General features: G+C 40.0%; 1 protein-coding gene across 2 annotated transcripts in view; it reads right to left on the bottom strand.

The window, feature by feature from the left end:
* Positions 1-16011, bottom strand: part of PLEKHG1 (pleckstrin homology and RhoGEF domain containing G1) — a 223772-nt gene that overhangs the window by 155301 nt on the left and 52460 nt on the right. The window contains exon 2 of one of the 2 annotated variants that reach the window (XM_055310114.1): positions 14746-14802. The exons of the other annotated variant lie outside the window; for it this stretch is intronic. The gene's annotated coding sequence lies outside the window, so the exon portion shown is untranslated. The remainder of the gene's footprint in view (positions 1-14745; positions 14803-16011) is intronic. 2 annotated transcript variants of the gene reach the window in all.

Below are 16011 nucleotides of genomic sequence, written 5' to 3'. Positions count from 1 at the left end.
ATAAATATATATACAATATACACATCTTTTGTGAAGAAAATAAGGAATCTGTATTTGGTCTGATGGTAACTATGCTAAGCTAGAAGACAAGATATCTTGATTCCAGTTCACTCTCTGATGCATACTTTCTGTGCACATTTGGTGGCATCACCAACTCTCCCTTGGCCTCAATCTTCTCATAAGTAACCTGAGATATTTAGGACTAGGTCTTTTGGTGTGCCTGGCAGGCACAGAGTGGAAGAAGCACACTAGGCCTATTGGTTATCTGGAAGGTAGAATTCTGGCCCAAGAAGATAAGAAAGATGTTTCATGAATGTGGCAAGATGACAAACGGACTCAAGTTAGCAGAGGGATACGGAACGGGAAGGTAACTGGAGGTATGGCTGGACAGAGCCAGACTACAGAAGCCCTTGAAGGAGTAGTCAATGGTATATACTGGTGACCTCAGCTGTTGAGAGGAAGGCCAAGTCTATTCTGTTCCTAAAAAAACTCTCTTCTTTGGGCAACATTCCAATTTGCATCTATTGGCTTCTTCAGACAACCACAACTCCACCCAACTGCAGAAAGTGAAACGTCTGACCCTTTCAACACATTTTGTCCACATTATATTTATATAACTTGCTTCTTTTACCCAGAGTACTGCCAGGGTAAAGGAAGACTCAGAAAAAAAAAATCAAACATCTCTGTTCAGTGTTTTGTTGTTTTGTTGTTGTTGCTTTGAATGAGGTATTTTTGTTCAAACAAGGACATTTCCAATGTTGAAGGAAGAGAAGGAACATCAGATAATCTGTCAGATAACCCTTTCCACTTAAGAGATGGGAGCAAGGCCCCATTACAGGACACTGGCCCACTGAGGCTGAGTTTGTAGATTATACATTTCTTTGGTCTTTTTTTTTAATTTTTTAAAATTTATTTATTTATGATAGTCACAGAGAGAGAGAGGCAGAGACACAGGCAGAGGGAGAAGCAGGCTCCATGCACCAGGAGCCCAATATGGGATTTGATCCCGGGTCTCCAGGATCGCGCCCTGGGCCAAAGGCAGGCGCCAAACTGCTGCGCCACCTAGGGATCCCCATTTCTTTGGTCTTAACTGGAATATTACCTGAGCTCCAGAGTAGGGCTACCTTCACCAACTTTCCTGGATCGACAAACCCTAAGGAACAAACGCCAGAAGCAGCTGGAGGTTTTACCATCTGTTTTATAGCTGAGAGAAACAGCAGCCTTGCCCTAGTGGACTGTGCTGGTGACTTTAAGGAATTGGGAAACACAATCCAGCAGGAAGAAAGCCCCGTGCCTAGCCTTGACATTAATTATTAAATCAAATCATTAAAGCCTTGACACAAGCAGAAAAAAAGTTCCATTTTTTTCCCTACAACTTTCTCTTGCAATGACTTAGTGTTGGAAAAAGAGGACAATGAGGAATTTTGTCCTCCCAGTGACAGTAGCACAAAGAACTGCAGTTTACTTAAGTAACTTGCAACCTGCCAACAGATTGCATTCTAAATCATTGTGAGCCCAGACTTACAGTCTGGAGTCTGGAACACACTTTCCTATGGATGTAACATTCTAAGGGATGAGTAGGTAATGAAATTGCCTAGATTGGTCTATTTAACCTTGGCACTAAACAGCACAGGGAGCCTGTGAGGTATTCCTGTGCACATCTGGTGGCATCACCATCTCCTGATTGCAACCTAGTTCCACCCATCTGTCCAAGCCGGAAGCCTAGAAACTACTCTCAGCAGCTCAGTTATTGATCTACTGTCCTCAGGCCCCATAGGCCCTATGGTCTACTCCTGAGTCCTACAGATAGAGAAATTGGGAGAGAAGACAGTATTTTCTAACAGAATAATTTTCACTTAAAAGTCCATGAGATACTAGAGACATCTCCAATTCTGCAGAAAATACAGTATGACTCTGGCACATGATCCAAAAAACAAAGTGCCAGTTGGCCCATGGTGGGCTCTATGCATGAATGATTCTGGACAGTGGTCAGCTGGATGGTGAGCACCTCCCAGTCCTGGAGACCTCAGCAGCTTAAGACCAGAAGATGAGGGTACCAGACAGTTGTTCAGAATAGGAGGCATGTTCTCCTTCCCCAAAGGTGCCAAGAAATAACCTGAGGGACTTTAGAGAAGAATGGGCTGTCTGCAAAGGGATAAGAGCCTAGCTGGGGCTGACAGATTACACTCAGAATTAGGTTATACTTAGAAAATGCGAATGCAACAATTAAGGACAACAGCCCCACTTTCATGGGCACTGTAGGCTGCTTACTCTATGTCTGCTCTCCACTTCTCCCTTCCCAACAACACTTGTTTTGTTGAGGTGTCTGCCTCTTCATCTCTTCTACTCACAGTCACATGGCATAGATACAGTAGTGGATCCCATCCCTAGCTGTATTGGTGGATCCTGATTAATCTAAGCCAATCAGTTCATGGCATTCATAGTATAGCTATTCCTCTCTGTGATGTAAGGAGCCCCATCGGACTGGAAGAAGGGACTCGTCTTCCATGGCTAGGGAGAGACTCCTGTCTTTCTTCTGGTGCAGAGGGACAAGGGGATCTGCTAATCAATCTGTGTTTACCAGCCATTTTCTGATCATTTGTGGGAACCCGCCAGAGAAAGAAGCCAAGAAAGATGGCAGAGCAGAAAGACGGAGAGAAACTGCATCAGTGATGTTCCTAAGTCACTGAGTTAATGAACCTTAAAGGTCATCCTCCCTCAAGAGTGGTTTAAAAGAATTCTTTTTGTTTTAGCACCTTTCAATTAGTCTTTACCATAGCTGAAAATGTTCTATCTTATAAAGTGAAAAGCCAGTGGGGGAGAAAAAACAATGAAACTAGTAAACCAGGGAAAGTATGAAACTTCGGGGATAGGGGAGTGGGAGACAGAAGATGTAATAAATGTTAGTGCGTTTTGAATGTTAGGAAAGAAAGTGCTTACATATCTCTAGCATTTTCTTGCTGAATATATACTGATCTGCTAAAATAAAAATTCTTAAGAAGATAAGTGTTTAATTTGCTATAAACCTACAATACATTATGCTCATCATTTTCTCTAAATGGCTCACTTGGGAAGCACATTTTCCTTAATCAAGATACCACATTATTTAATCCATTTACTCAACAACTATTCAATATACAAGAGTGAGCAACAGTAAATGATTTGCCTTTCAAGCTAAAATCTGGTGGCAGGAGAGAAAATTAATCCTCTCTCTGCAATATAAATGCAAACATTTGATGTTTAAATTGGTGCTCCCAAAGCATAGGAGATTTGTTTAATCGTAAGTCTGAATAAACTGCCGAGAAGTGGTTGGAAATAATTAGAAGAAAAAGTTTTCTTGGCTGTCTTTCAAGATGGTCAAAAGAACGATCATGGAGGAAAGAAAATAAATTAATGTGTCCAGTATCTCACAGCAGGTCAGCTGGTCATGTCAACGAACCTTCTTACCATCTGTTTTTTGTACTCTTAAGTGACCCCATGAACATCATAATCATCTCATAAGTCCTTAAAATTTCTCAGATAGAAAGCTCATGTTCATAAGAAATCACATGGAAAACTTTGAAATTGTATTTTGTGTCTAAAAAATACACAGTTGAGACTGGTCTCCAAGTATACCAAGTGGTAGACCAGTTCATTGAGTTCCAATGGAGAGAAGCCCTACAAACCCCATGAGAATCCAGTGCTTTACTGTTCTGTTCTCAGGATCACTCAACTGTACATGTACAGGCAGAACCAATTTAAATATGGAGCATGTTCCAAAAGACTCCTGGTAAATGGTTGTTTATTTCTACAGGAAAATGTATTCCAGGTTCTAATGGTATATATGGTTCCCAGCCACAAAAAAAGCCATATAAAAGCTTTTTAACACACAATAATCCTCAATGTGGGATCCAATTGTAGGTTATCGGTGTCTTTATGGAAGAACATGTCTAAGAGGCTAGGGGGTAACCCTTATTGGGAAGACAAGGAGTTGAAAGGAGGAGGGAAAGGCAAAGATTTTCTTATCTTCTTATCTCCTTCAACTTCGCATCACCCATAACTAGCAAATCCTCGCCTTGGGATGTACCGTCACAATAGTTATGTTTCTCCTTTTTCCTTTCTTCTTCCATGATATGTTCAGTACCCCCCATGAGGCTCAAAGAGGCACCGTCCTCATCATCTCTTCATTTCCCTCTCAGCATATGAGGCCCTGTCTTATTGCCCATTCCAAAGCATTCCACCATATTTTGCTACAAAATAAATGAAAACACCTGGGTCTTAGAGTTTGAAAATTAAAACTGGGATAAAATACAAATACATAAAACTTTAAAGTGCTATATAATTGTAATGTGTTCCTGTTATTGCTCTGATGTGTTACTGAAGCTCTCCTGATTCATTCTTATACACAACTACTCATGTCTGTGTTACTATAGTTTTATAGCTCCCATGCATATCTCTAAACACCAATATCAAGGTACATGACCTAATACAAAATGCTGATGACACATTCTCTAGTTGTGAGAAGTTCTCCAGGAGATGAGGGTTGTTTACAAATGTTGGACTTCCGATTGTTTGTGGGAACAGTGGGGAAGAATATAGGTAACAGGAATTGGCCCTGCAAATGGCCCTAAGTGCATTTCAGGAACAGTATGGGTTAACTAGGAACAGTATGGGTTAACTAGGCTCTGTTAGCTTGAAGGCTTCCCATGCATAGTTTTACGTCTAAGGAGAAAAAAATACACTCCAAAATATTTTTCAAATGAACTTTTGGAAAACAATCCTGGCTTAAATTGAAGATTGCTTGCACATAACATATTCTGTGTATATACATAGTTTTACTGCCTGAACCCTGATTAGTTTCCAGCCTTTCCCTATAGAATCCTAGTCTTGAATGCTCAAATCTTCTTTAGAAATTCTGAAAAGTTTCGTTAAAAGGACATTTTGCTAAGAGGGAGATCTTGGTAGATTCCAACAGTGATGCAGGCGAGCTAGCTTGTGCCTCTGTACCCTCTGAGGCTTTATCAGCATTGTCTCATAGGCAGACATTGAAACTGAGGGCACAGATCAAAGGATTGGCTTGCTGAGCCAGTCATTTGATGGGATGACACATCTCCACAGCTGGGGGAGTGGTTTCCAACTCTTCACTGTCCACCCTCTGCCCCCAACCCCAAAAAGGCAGAAGGCCATTTCCTTGGGGAGGGCTTTTCCAAAGGATTTCATACAGTTCAATTTTACAACTTTACACCTGGCAGACCAAGGAGGCTTTTTTTTTTTTTTTAGAGGGGCCTTAAATAAATAAAGTATGGGGTTTTAAAAACCTGCTCTGAATAAAAGGTGATTTGATGAAGCTAAAAAGCACATAATTAACCAAGCTATACCTTGAGTCTAAAAGTGCCACCAGATTTTCATCTCTAAAATTTCCTCAGGCATAAAGAACAGCATAGTCCTTCCTACCAGTGGAAGGGGGGAGGGGGGACCTGGTTGGGTGGAGGGGAGAAAAAGTGATGTGGACTGAAGAAGCAAAGAAGAAAGGTGGAGTTCTGCTTAAGGGGGGGGAAAAGATTAAGCCTGGAGAATAACAGTTACGGGGAAAACTAGAATATTTTCTAATTTGGAGTTTTCCAAGAAACACGTTACCACATTTATATCCAGGTTTTAAGGGTTTAAAAGACAGTTTCATCAGAAATATTGGATAGTAAAATGTCCTGGAGTTTTAAAACTTACTCTGCTACAGTCTTTACATTCAGAACTATGGATAAAGAAATTAGGGCTCATCATGTAAGATGGAGGCACCTACCTGGTCTTGAATATCTCTACATTGAAAACCAACCCAGCTTATGGATTTCTTATGAATATATGTGACATTTCTTAATTTTGAATCAAAAAAGTTTGTGAATGGTTATGTATCAGGGACCAGGCTATGTAACATGTGTAAGACCTAGTTCTGCCTTTGAATTACCTCAGTCCATTACAGCAGGAATTAACAGCACCTGAGAAGGCATTTCAAGATGGATTTTAAAAATCACACAGCAGTGTCACATAATTAAAATTGCTAAATGCATTGTTCAGAGTCTAACTGATATAGTAGCTTTGAGAAGCAGACAGATAAAATCAGGTGGGAGTAATTTAAAAAGGAGAAGGAATTTGAACTGAGTTTAAAAGGATAGATATGGTCTAGATAATAGTATTACTGCTATTACTGTCCAGCTCCATTTGAGAGCCTGCCAAAGGCCAGGCTCTCACTATAGTTGGCATTGAACGTGCGTGCACTCTCTAGACTCACAATGAAACTAAAGTGAGTTTAGTGCCATGATTTTATAGATGAGGACAGCAAAAACACTTGCCCAAGGTCCCAGGGAAGAGGTGAGTCGAGACACATTCTCAGGTCCTGGTGACCCCAAAGCCCACTGTGCTTCTTACAGACCAACTCTAGGGAGCAGAGAGAGTTTTGGGTGGCACAAAAGACATTTTTCTAGAATAGCTGACTTAAAGATGGAAAAAAAAAAAGGTTAGATCTTACAGAGCAAGCAGCATGTCATTGTGAATTTTTAGACCAGATACCTGACATAATTAACCCAGCATGTTGGGTGGATCCGACTGGTAGGCAAAAGGAACAGGAGATTCACAAGTTCAGAAAAATGAGAGAGAAAGAGAATCTGGTCCTTCTGCCCCACTGTGGCAACACAGAGGCACACGGCATGGCTGGGCTGCAGGTAGCAATTCACATTTCACTGTAGCAAAGAAGATACTTGACTTGAACTTGTACCTTAGTATAACTTGTCCTGTTTCAAAAATTACTAATTTTGTAACTTTGGGCAATGACTTCAATTTATGAGAGTTTCAGTCTCCTAACATGCAAAGTCCAATTCATGATTATAACTTGCAGAAGGCTAAAAGAATTAAGAAAAAGTATATACGGTTGACCATTGAACAATATGGTTGTAAAGGGCACCGATCGCCCTCCTAAGTCATTGAAAATGGGTTCATAACTTTTGATTCCTCCCAAAAGTTAACGACCAATAGCCTACTGTTGACCAGAAGCCTATGGATAACATAAACAGTCGTTTAATGCATATTTGTACATGTATTATACACTGTATTCTTACAATAAAGTCTTATTGAGGCTCTTTAATGAAGTCAAATCATGGGAACATGAATTACAGGGTGTATGAAGCACTGAATGAACTAAAAAGATATCTGATTCTTACAATAAATAAGCTAGAGAAAAGAGAATCTTATTAATATAATCATAAGGCAAATATATTTACAGGACTGTACTATATTTACTGAAAAAAATCCACGCAGAAGTGGACCCGTGCAGTTCAAATCCATGTTGCTCAAGGGTCAACTGCACTGTATAGCATGTGGTAAGTGCTCAAGAGTTCAGTTTTTTTTTCTTTATGATGACTGTGGAAATGGAAAAGAAAGGATGAAACAGATGGTGATGTAAATCCAGTGAGACTTGGTGACAAAAGATATTGGGGGTTGGAGTAGGGAGAAGGAGGGAAAGAAACATTGAATGGGATGCCTGGGTGGCTCAGCGGTTGAGCATCTGCCGTTAGCTCAGGTCATGATCTCAGGGTCCTGGGATCTAGCCCTGCATCGAGCTTCCTTCTCAGTTGGAGCCTGTTTCTCCCTCTCCCTCTGCTCCTCCCCTGCTTGTGCCCTGTTTCTTGGTCGCAATCTCTCTCCCACAAATAATAAAATAAATAAATAATCTTAAAAAAAATAAAATGAAAGCCCACATGAAAATATCTTTATTTCCTCATATAGGAGTTAGGAGTTAGTTTTAGGAATAAGTGACCTTCGAGGTGACTGGGAGATCCTTAAATGAAAAGACTCAGAGGAGAGTTAGAACTAAAGCAGAAGGCTTAGGAAAAACAGGGAAACCAGGAAATAGAACTCAGCGGCCACTTGCCTCAGAGCCTGGTTGCTCTAATATTCCATTTATGAGGACCTGTGAAATTGCTCAACTCTTGTTTTTCTTTGAATGACCATGCTTTAGAAATCAAAGGAATATATATATGAAGTTACAACATTTTAAGAAACCAGACCCCACTTTTTTAAGACAAAGAATATTAAAAGAAAATACTCTACTTAATGCAGGACTTAAGATCAATTGCAAGTCCATGTTTTTCAATTTTAAGACACAATGACTGCTTTAATACCCAACTTAACTTTTAAAAGTCTTTATCACGAATGTAATCTTCCTCCAGAACAGGCTTTCCTTATGGTGTAGAAAAGCCATGGTGGCGTAAGGCAATGAAATACACATTTCTAAAAGCACGTGCATCTTGGAAAACCAGCTGAAGGAGAGATGGTTGGGGTCCGAATGAGACAGGAAGAAAGGGGCCGAGGCGGAGGTGGAGGTGCTGTCGGCATTATGCAGGCCACAGGAACGCAGGCCTGGACTCCCGCCAGCCACAGTGGATAATTCTGCTTTACTGACTTCTTATGCTTGGTGAATCTGGTCCACTGCTTCTACAAGTTTCTCAAATATTAAAACTAGTTGTTGGTTCCAGACACTGGATTCATTATCTACAGCTGCTGAAAGCAGATCTGGCACCACTGAGTGCATCTGGTTCTTTTGACATTTTATGTGACGGCTTTTTCATGCCTATTAGATGGTCCCTGGGCAAGCCCCTGGCAGCCCTGGCTGAGGTTCACCATCAGCTGCAGATGTTAAGAACATGAAACCTCTAACAATCCTCTATGGCCCCATATTTCATGGGGATCTGATCATCTGTCTGCTTTCTAAAGTATGATAGTGACCTGCACCTAGCTGTGTAACAGGTGAATAGCTTATGAACCTTATTATATCTGAAGCATAGATTTGAAACATATAAAGGAAAAACTGATAGAATTAAAAGGAAAAAGCAACAATCTGCCAACACAGTGAGATCTCTGAAAGAGCTTGCTCAGAAAATGACAGGTCAAGTAGGAAAAAAGTTAAGTGAGGATATCGATGCGCTGAATAGCAAACACTTTTGCTTTAATTAATAACTTCATACCCAACCAACCAAAACTAAGCATCATTTTCAAAGGCACAGAACATACCCAAGTGAATGCTTTGTAGGGGAAGTACATCTCTTCTGGTCACATTTCTAACCTCTTTGGTATAATAAATTTCTGATACTACTTTTTATCACACGCTGCTTCACAGAATGGTTATTTGTTAGACATGTCTTACCTTCTCTGCCTCACTTTATAACTTCTCCCAGGGAAGAAGCCTTGCCTTTACACCTTGGCACCCCTCACAATGCTTAGTGCCTTATACTTAGTGCTTCATACAAAGTAGGCACTCATTTATGAAACAATCACCCTGAAACAGGTCACTTTCAGCAACACATCACTTACAACTTAGGCTACATAATTTTATGCTACTTCCAATAATGTGTTACACAAGGAGTCCATCAGAATCTACCAAATGTTATTAGACTGGCAGTGGTTTAATAATGAAAGATTTAAGGAAACTTTCTTCCACTTTAGAATTTCACATGACCAAACGCCAAACATCATCTTTGCTGATCCTTGGGGCAGTGGCTTAGTTAAATGCTTCAAGACGCCCCACAAGTTCCATACATGGAAATTGCAGGTCACTCTGAGGGGAGAACAAAAGGAGAGGGATCCCTAATGAGTAAACCCGATGCCTGGCTCCACTACTGGGTTCCAGATGGAGTGCACAGAGCTGTGGTACAGGGCTTTGCTTTCCAGAAGCGTCTGCCCTTCTAGGCCCTCCTACAGGGACAGGTCACAATTACGGCTTCAGTTCTTCTACATTTCTTTCTACAACCAATTTCTGTGTTTGTGTTCCCATGCTCGACCTTATATCTGTATTTACTAAACTACCTTCCACAGAACAACACAATTAATAGATCAAAAACCTATATGGAGGGATCCCTGGGTGGCGCAGTGGTTTGGCGCCTGCCTTTGGCCCAGGGCGCGATCCTGGAGACCCGGGATCGAATCCCATATCGGGCTCCCGGTGCATGGAGCCTGCTTCTCCCTCTGCCTGTGTCTCTGCCTCTCTCTCTCTGTGTGTGACTATCATAAATAAATAAATTTAAAAAAATTTTTTAAAAAAGCTATAAGGCCAGGGAGGGGCTGTGGGGAGATATTCCACACTTCGGTAAGTTTGAGAAAGCCTGCCCGTAGCACTTCCTTGTTGAAGACAGACAATTCAGAGCAGCCTGGTAAAGGCTCTGCAGAAAAAGGAACTCAGTAACCTTGCTTAAATCTCAAACTTCCTTGATCATGCAGTGCAGCCCACCCCCCTTCCTTATTTTTGACAGAAACCTATTCCCATAATTCCATGAAATCAAGGTCATACTGTCCTGAGAATCCCCTAGTGCTCAATGCCAGGAATAGGAACTAGTTCCTCATTCCAAAGATCGTCCTTTCATGAGAAAATAAAGTACTTTTTTTTAAAATTAATATCCTTTTTTTTTTCCTTGAGAATGTTTGGGGACTCTCTCATACCTTTCACCATCTCTAATGAAAGGTCTACAATGAGAAAGACTTCCTCCTTCATCCTCTCCTCATCCCTAAAAGGGTGTCTAATCTCTACACACCAGCTTATGTTCTACAAACTTCTGGAGATACTTTTTAGAGATATTTTAAAATTTTTAATTGTGGTAAAATACACATAACATACAATTTCCAATCTTAACCATTTTTAAGTGTATAGTGGTAGTGTGAAAGCACATTCACACTGTAGTGCAACCAATCTCAAGAACTCTTTAAAGAAGATAAGTTTTAATGGGGGAGAGATGCCCAATAGGTGGGCAGAGTCAAATCCATACATCTTTCTGAGGGCTGTAATCTTTGCTATATTTTTGTAACCACGACATTCAGTTACAACACCTTTAATCTTCAATTAAACATTAAAAAATCATTTTCATGACACGGATTCAGGGGATTTTACAATGGAAGAAATGGAAGGAAAGCATCTCAATGACTTTTTAAAGATGCTGTACTGCATTAAGTTCCTGTCCTCTAGAACTGTGCCAAGATGCTGGATGGTTATATTATTAGCAGTGTCTAGCTCAAGACAACAAGTTATATATTCACAATGTGAACCATTTATGCTACAGCCACTCATAAGCCTTCTTTAGCTGCCTTCCAACAAATCTACCTGCCGCAGGTAAGACACTTACGGGGACTTGGGAACACAGTGGCAAGGACACGGGCAGGACAGGGAAGAGCTATGCAGACTTGATCCCTCCCTGAGCATGTCTACATTCTACTGTTCATAAATCCTAGGGGTAATAAGCTCCAATATGTCAATCCCACAAAGCCTTCAGCTCTAAGACTAGACATGTTTGAGGTACCACAGAAACAGCTAGTGTGCTTCTTCCAACTGCTCACGTAAGGGCAGTAAGAGTGCTCTGAAGGGGATGGAAGACATGAAAGATGCTCACCCTCCAGGGAAGAGCACTACCACATGCAGGTCCCTAAGGCACCCTCACAGCAGTGCTTAATGGCAAATCTGGCAGGGGAGATGGCTAGTCTTTGGTATCTTCACTAAAAAGCACCCCACTATCCTGTAAGCCCACTTGACAGTGTGGGATCTTGGAAATTGCTCACAAAATTAGTAAAGATCAGGGCACTGGACCACTTCAGTGCCTTGTGTGTGCCTTGGAACGTTCAGTTGGCATCTTTCTGCTCTTGGGGCAGCTCTATACTGTGCACTCCTCAGGGCAGCATTGCCCCAGCACACTTCCATCAGGGGGCAGGTGAAACACTGGGCAAGAAGGTGTGAAAAATAAAATGCAAAGGCAAGTTTATTCAGAAAAAAGTTATGTATATGTGGGTGTGTATGTGTGCATACATTTTTGGGGTGAATTTAAAATGTAGTCTTGAAGCTGAATCTCTCTCTCTCTCTCTCTCTCTCACACACACACACACACACATACACACACTCATGTCACGTCAACAGAAAAGTAATGCATTCTAGTTCTCCTAGAGTCAACAAATCATGTGAAATAGACCTACATTCTTTTGATTTTGCAGTAAACCAGGACCATCTAACCAAGTACTATTAATTAAAGTCAGTTGATTCCTTCGGTTTATAATCTTAGACTTATGTTTTCAATAGCTGGGGAGAGGGACACCTTTCTCTAGAATTCTCTTACTTTCCCAGCTTAATTTGGTTAAGTGGTGCCCAATGGCATATGCTGCCTTGTTAATCTAGACAGCTCTTACATATAGTTAGCAGGTAACAGTCTGGTAGATTACAATTATATTAATGTGCTAAGTACATTTTTATGTACATGCCCAGACACCTGCTAGTCTGAGGAGCAGAGGGTTAGCAGCTTACTTATACACCCAAAGCAATTTCAGAATACTTCGGTGGTAGAACGTGGCTTTTCTATAGGAGGACATTAGCTCATTCATTGTTTGAACAAATATTTGAGCTTCTCTTACATGTCTGGCTTTTTCTAGAGTATATAGCAACGAGCAAAACAGACAAAGATCCTAGCTCTCAGGGAGTTTATCTTTGAGTGAGTACCTATTTTGAAAAAAAAGTTCTTACTTTTTTTTTTTTACTTTAAATCAACAAGGGACTTTCAAAAGATATTCGGGACACAATTTATATAGTTAGTGCAGTTGAAGAGTAACAAAAATATTTTCTTCAAAACCAGATCATGGCTTCAGACACAAACAAAACCAGATCAGTCATGGTAGTTGAAAATGTATACTCAGTAATAGAGATCAACAACTATGGAAGAACTAAAATTCTAGACTCCCACGGCAGCAAGGAGGCAGGGTGAGCCGCTGTTCTCATGAACACACACCCCTTAGGCAAAAATGCTTGTCTGAAATGGACCAAAGAATCCTGAGTCAAGTTTTGCTTTCCCTTCCCTTATTTTTCAGTATCATATTACAAAGCAAACAGAGTATCAATGGATCTCTCGAGGGAAAAATTATTTTAATCTAGAAAAACAGTGCAAATAGTCACAGCTACTCAATTTAACAACATGTCATTTCTTTCTTTGTAGCTAGAATGTTGTCTATTTCTGATAAGCAGACAAGTCTATGGACTCATTCACAGAGAAGACAATCATTTTAAAAAATAAGGAATTACTTCTCTTCCAAAAAAGAAAGAAAAAAACATTCAAATGACTGAATCTCACATATGTGAGGATGCCTGACTGTGACTCAGACTTTTGTGGGTATTCTCGGCCCTTCCTCCATAAAAAAGACCAAAAAATTGTATTTTACGACTGCATTGTTATAAAGAAAAACATCATCCAGGCTGAGCTTCATTATGATATATTCACTATCATATTCACTTACCCCTGATTTTAAAAGAAATTAAAATTAAAACATTTTCGTGGGCCTTTAAAAATATCATGAATCCTAGGCACTGTGCCTTAGGAGTAAGTCAGCTCTGGACCACAAACTCTTGATTTTTTTTTTTTCTTAAGTAGATTCCACGCCCAGTGTGGAGCCCAACATAGAGCTTGAACTCACAACCCTGAGATCAAGACCTGGGATGAGAGCAAGAGTTAGACAATTAACCTACTGAACTATCCAGGTACATCTCAACTCTTGGTTTTTAAGCTACTCAGTGTTCTATTGTAAGTTAGGCAAAAGAACTACTAGGACTTTGTTGCCAGCAATGAAGATCCACAGCAAGAAAACCGTTGTTTTTACCAGTTAACAAAACATTGATGAATTCTGAACTCTGACACAGTAAAGTCATCTTTACTCCATTAAAATACCATTTGTCCTTGTAATATCTTTGAGTACTTCAAGAAGAAGAATGCCCTGTATCAAATATTTATGATTCCAATAAAGCATTATTATTTTGCTAGTGAAAGGCAACAAAACTCTAATCCACTGGGGCACTTACGCTTTTAATTTTTTTTGTTTTGTTTTACTAGTGGTTAAAAAAAAGGCCTGGTATAGAATTTAACGTATAAACTTAGGAGTAAAAAATGATAATGCTATGCTCAGCAGACTGAATTTCTTCACTTATTTTCTACAGTTCTAGTAAGCATCAGATATATCACTGAGCAACATTAGCTCAACATTCCAGATCTTGACCAATAGCTTATCATGTGGTCAGAGAACGATCAAGTACTTAGAAAAGAAGCAAACTAAAATAACTGCCTTGACCTTAAAAAAAAAAAAAAAGGCAGCCTAGGTGGCTCAGTGGTTTAGCACTGTCTTTGGCCTAGGGCATGATCCTGGTGACCCAGGACCGAGTCCCATGTCAGGCTCCCTGCATGGAGCCTGCTTCTCTCTCTGCCTGTGTCTCTGCCTCTTTTTCTCTCTCTCTGTGTCTCTCATGAATAAATAAATAAAATCTCAAAAAAAAAAAAAGGCATGTCCCTTCCTTCCTTTGCCTTTTATCATTCATTGTGGTTTTTCAAATATTACCACCACAAAATTAGATTGAGACTTTAAATCTTGAAGAAAAACTAAAAGTTAAAAGGATGAGAAGAACTTTTCTAGCTGATAAAAAGCATTTAAAATATTCCCTAAGAGACCAACTCATTAATATGGGGAGAAATGACTCCAAATTGGTCACACTGTGGTTTACTCTTCCTTACATACATATATGCAAAGTATGCATTTTCTTTCCTATTTCATCCTGTAGTTACCATATTTGTTATTCTGGCTTCCAAAATAGTTAAAAGCAAGAAAAATTTTTCCTGTGGTGTACATATACAAAAATAGCCAACAAATCTCAATTGTGAACATATTAATCTTTTAGCATATTTCACATCCAAGTGACAAAAAAAGAAAAAAGCTCACATTTACAGCTGAAGTCTTTCTAGTGTCTGTGCTCAGACTCCCAATGTCTGTCTTCACCTGTAGTAGAAAGACAAAAATTAACTTGTTTCTTATCACTTTTCTAGAATTGTTTCAGTGGAACATAGATGACACATCAGGGCTAATTCTAAGTCCAGAAGGACCACTGGCCACAAAAAGACCAGTGTTTTCTGAGGAAAAATGCCACATCTATGCTACTGGTCTCTATAGTAGGCCTATAACAATAATCATAACAATTTCATTAAAAACAAATTATAGGATGCAGTATTAGAAAGTTAGTGATGTTAAATACTTGATTTTTCCTTTCCCTTGACATCCATGTAAAATTCAAAAAAATATGTGAACTTCCAATAGCACTAAAAATTAAGCTCAGTAACCACGGGGCACCTGGGTGGCTCAGTCAGTTGAGCATTCGACTCTTGATTTCGGCTCAGGTCATGATCTTAGGCTTGTGGGATCGAGCCCTGCGTTGGGGTCCATGTTGAGCGTGGAGCCTGCTGAAGATTCTCTATCTTCCTCTCCCTCTGCCCCTCCCTCTGCTCATGCTCTCTTGCTTTCTCTTTTTATCTCTCTCAAAAACAAAAGCAAAACAAAAAACTAAGTTTAGTGACCTTCCAGATGCCAAGAAGAAATTCCCCTTCTTGGAAGAGAGATGAAAACCAGAGAGTAGATGATTCTACTCAGTATCAACCACACTATCTCTATCTATGAAGTACAGGTCATGAACAACTTTCTAAGGTCATGGCCACTTTATCTCTGAGTGCCTCTCCATGACTGTATCCCACTATCTTTGCAAAGTAGTTGTGGTGGGGGATGGAAGTCCTTAGGTGGTATTTACAGTGGTAAAATTTGGGGTGGCTTTTTCTGGTCAATATTTTTAAAGGAAGGAACCGCAGATATTTCCATGTTTGTAGAGTTTTATTTTATTTTTTTTAAGATTTTTATTTATTTATTCATGAGAGACACAGAGAGAGGCAGAGAACAGGCAGAGGGTGCAGGCTCCCTGCAGGGAGCCCAATGTGGGACTCGATCCCAGGACCCCTGAGATCATGACTTGAGCCAAAGGCAGATGCTCAACCACTGAGCCACCCAGATATCCCTGTTTGTAGAGTTTTAAAGGAAAAACAAAATGTGCTTAGCAATTTATCAGCTTGATATCTTCATGATAAAAACTTTAAAATATTCCAGTTGATTGAGGGATGAATCAAAATAAAAAGTTAGGAGTAGCACTGGTAAAGAGTGTTGAAA

The sequence above is a fragment of the Nyctereutes procyonoides genome, unplaced genomic scaffold, assembly GCF_905146905.1.
Source record: "Nyctereutes procyonoides isolate TBG_1078 unplaced genomic scaffold, NYPRO_anot_genome, whole genome shotgun sequence".
In the NCBI taxonomy this organism is placed as follows: Eukaryota; Metazoa; Chordata; class Mammalia; order Carnivora; family Canidae; genus Nyctereutes; species Nyctereutes procyonoides.
Note: the sequence above shows the minus strand (reverse complement) of the source record. Positions and strands in the feature narration are given on the sequence as shown.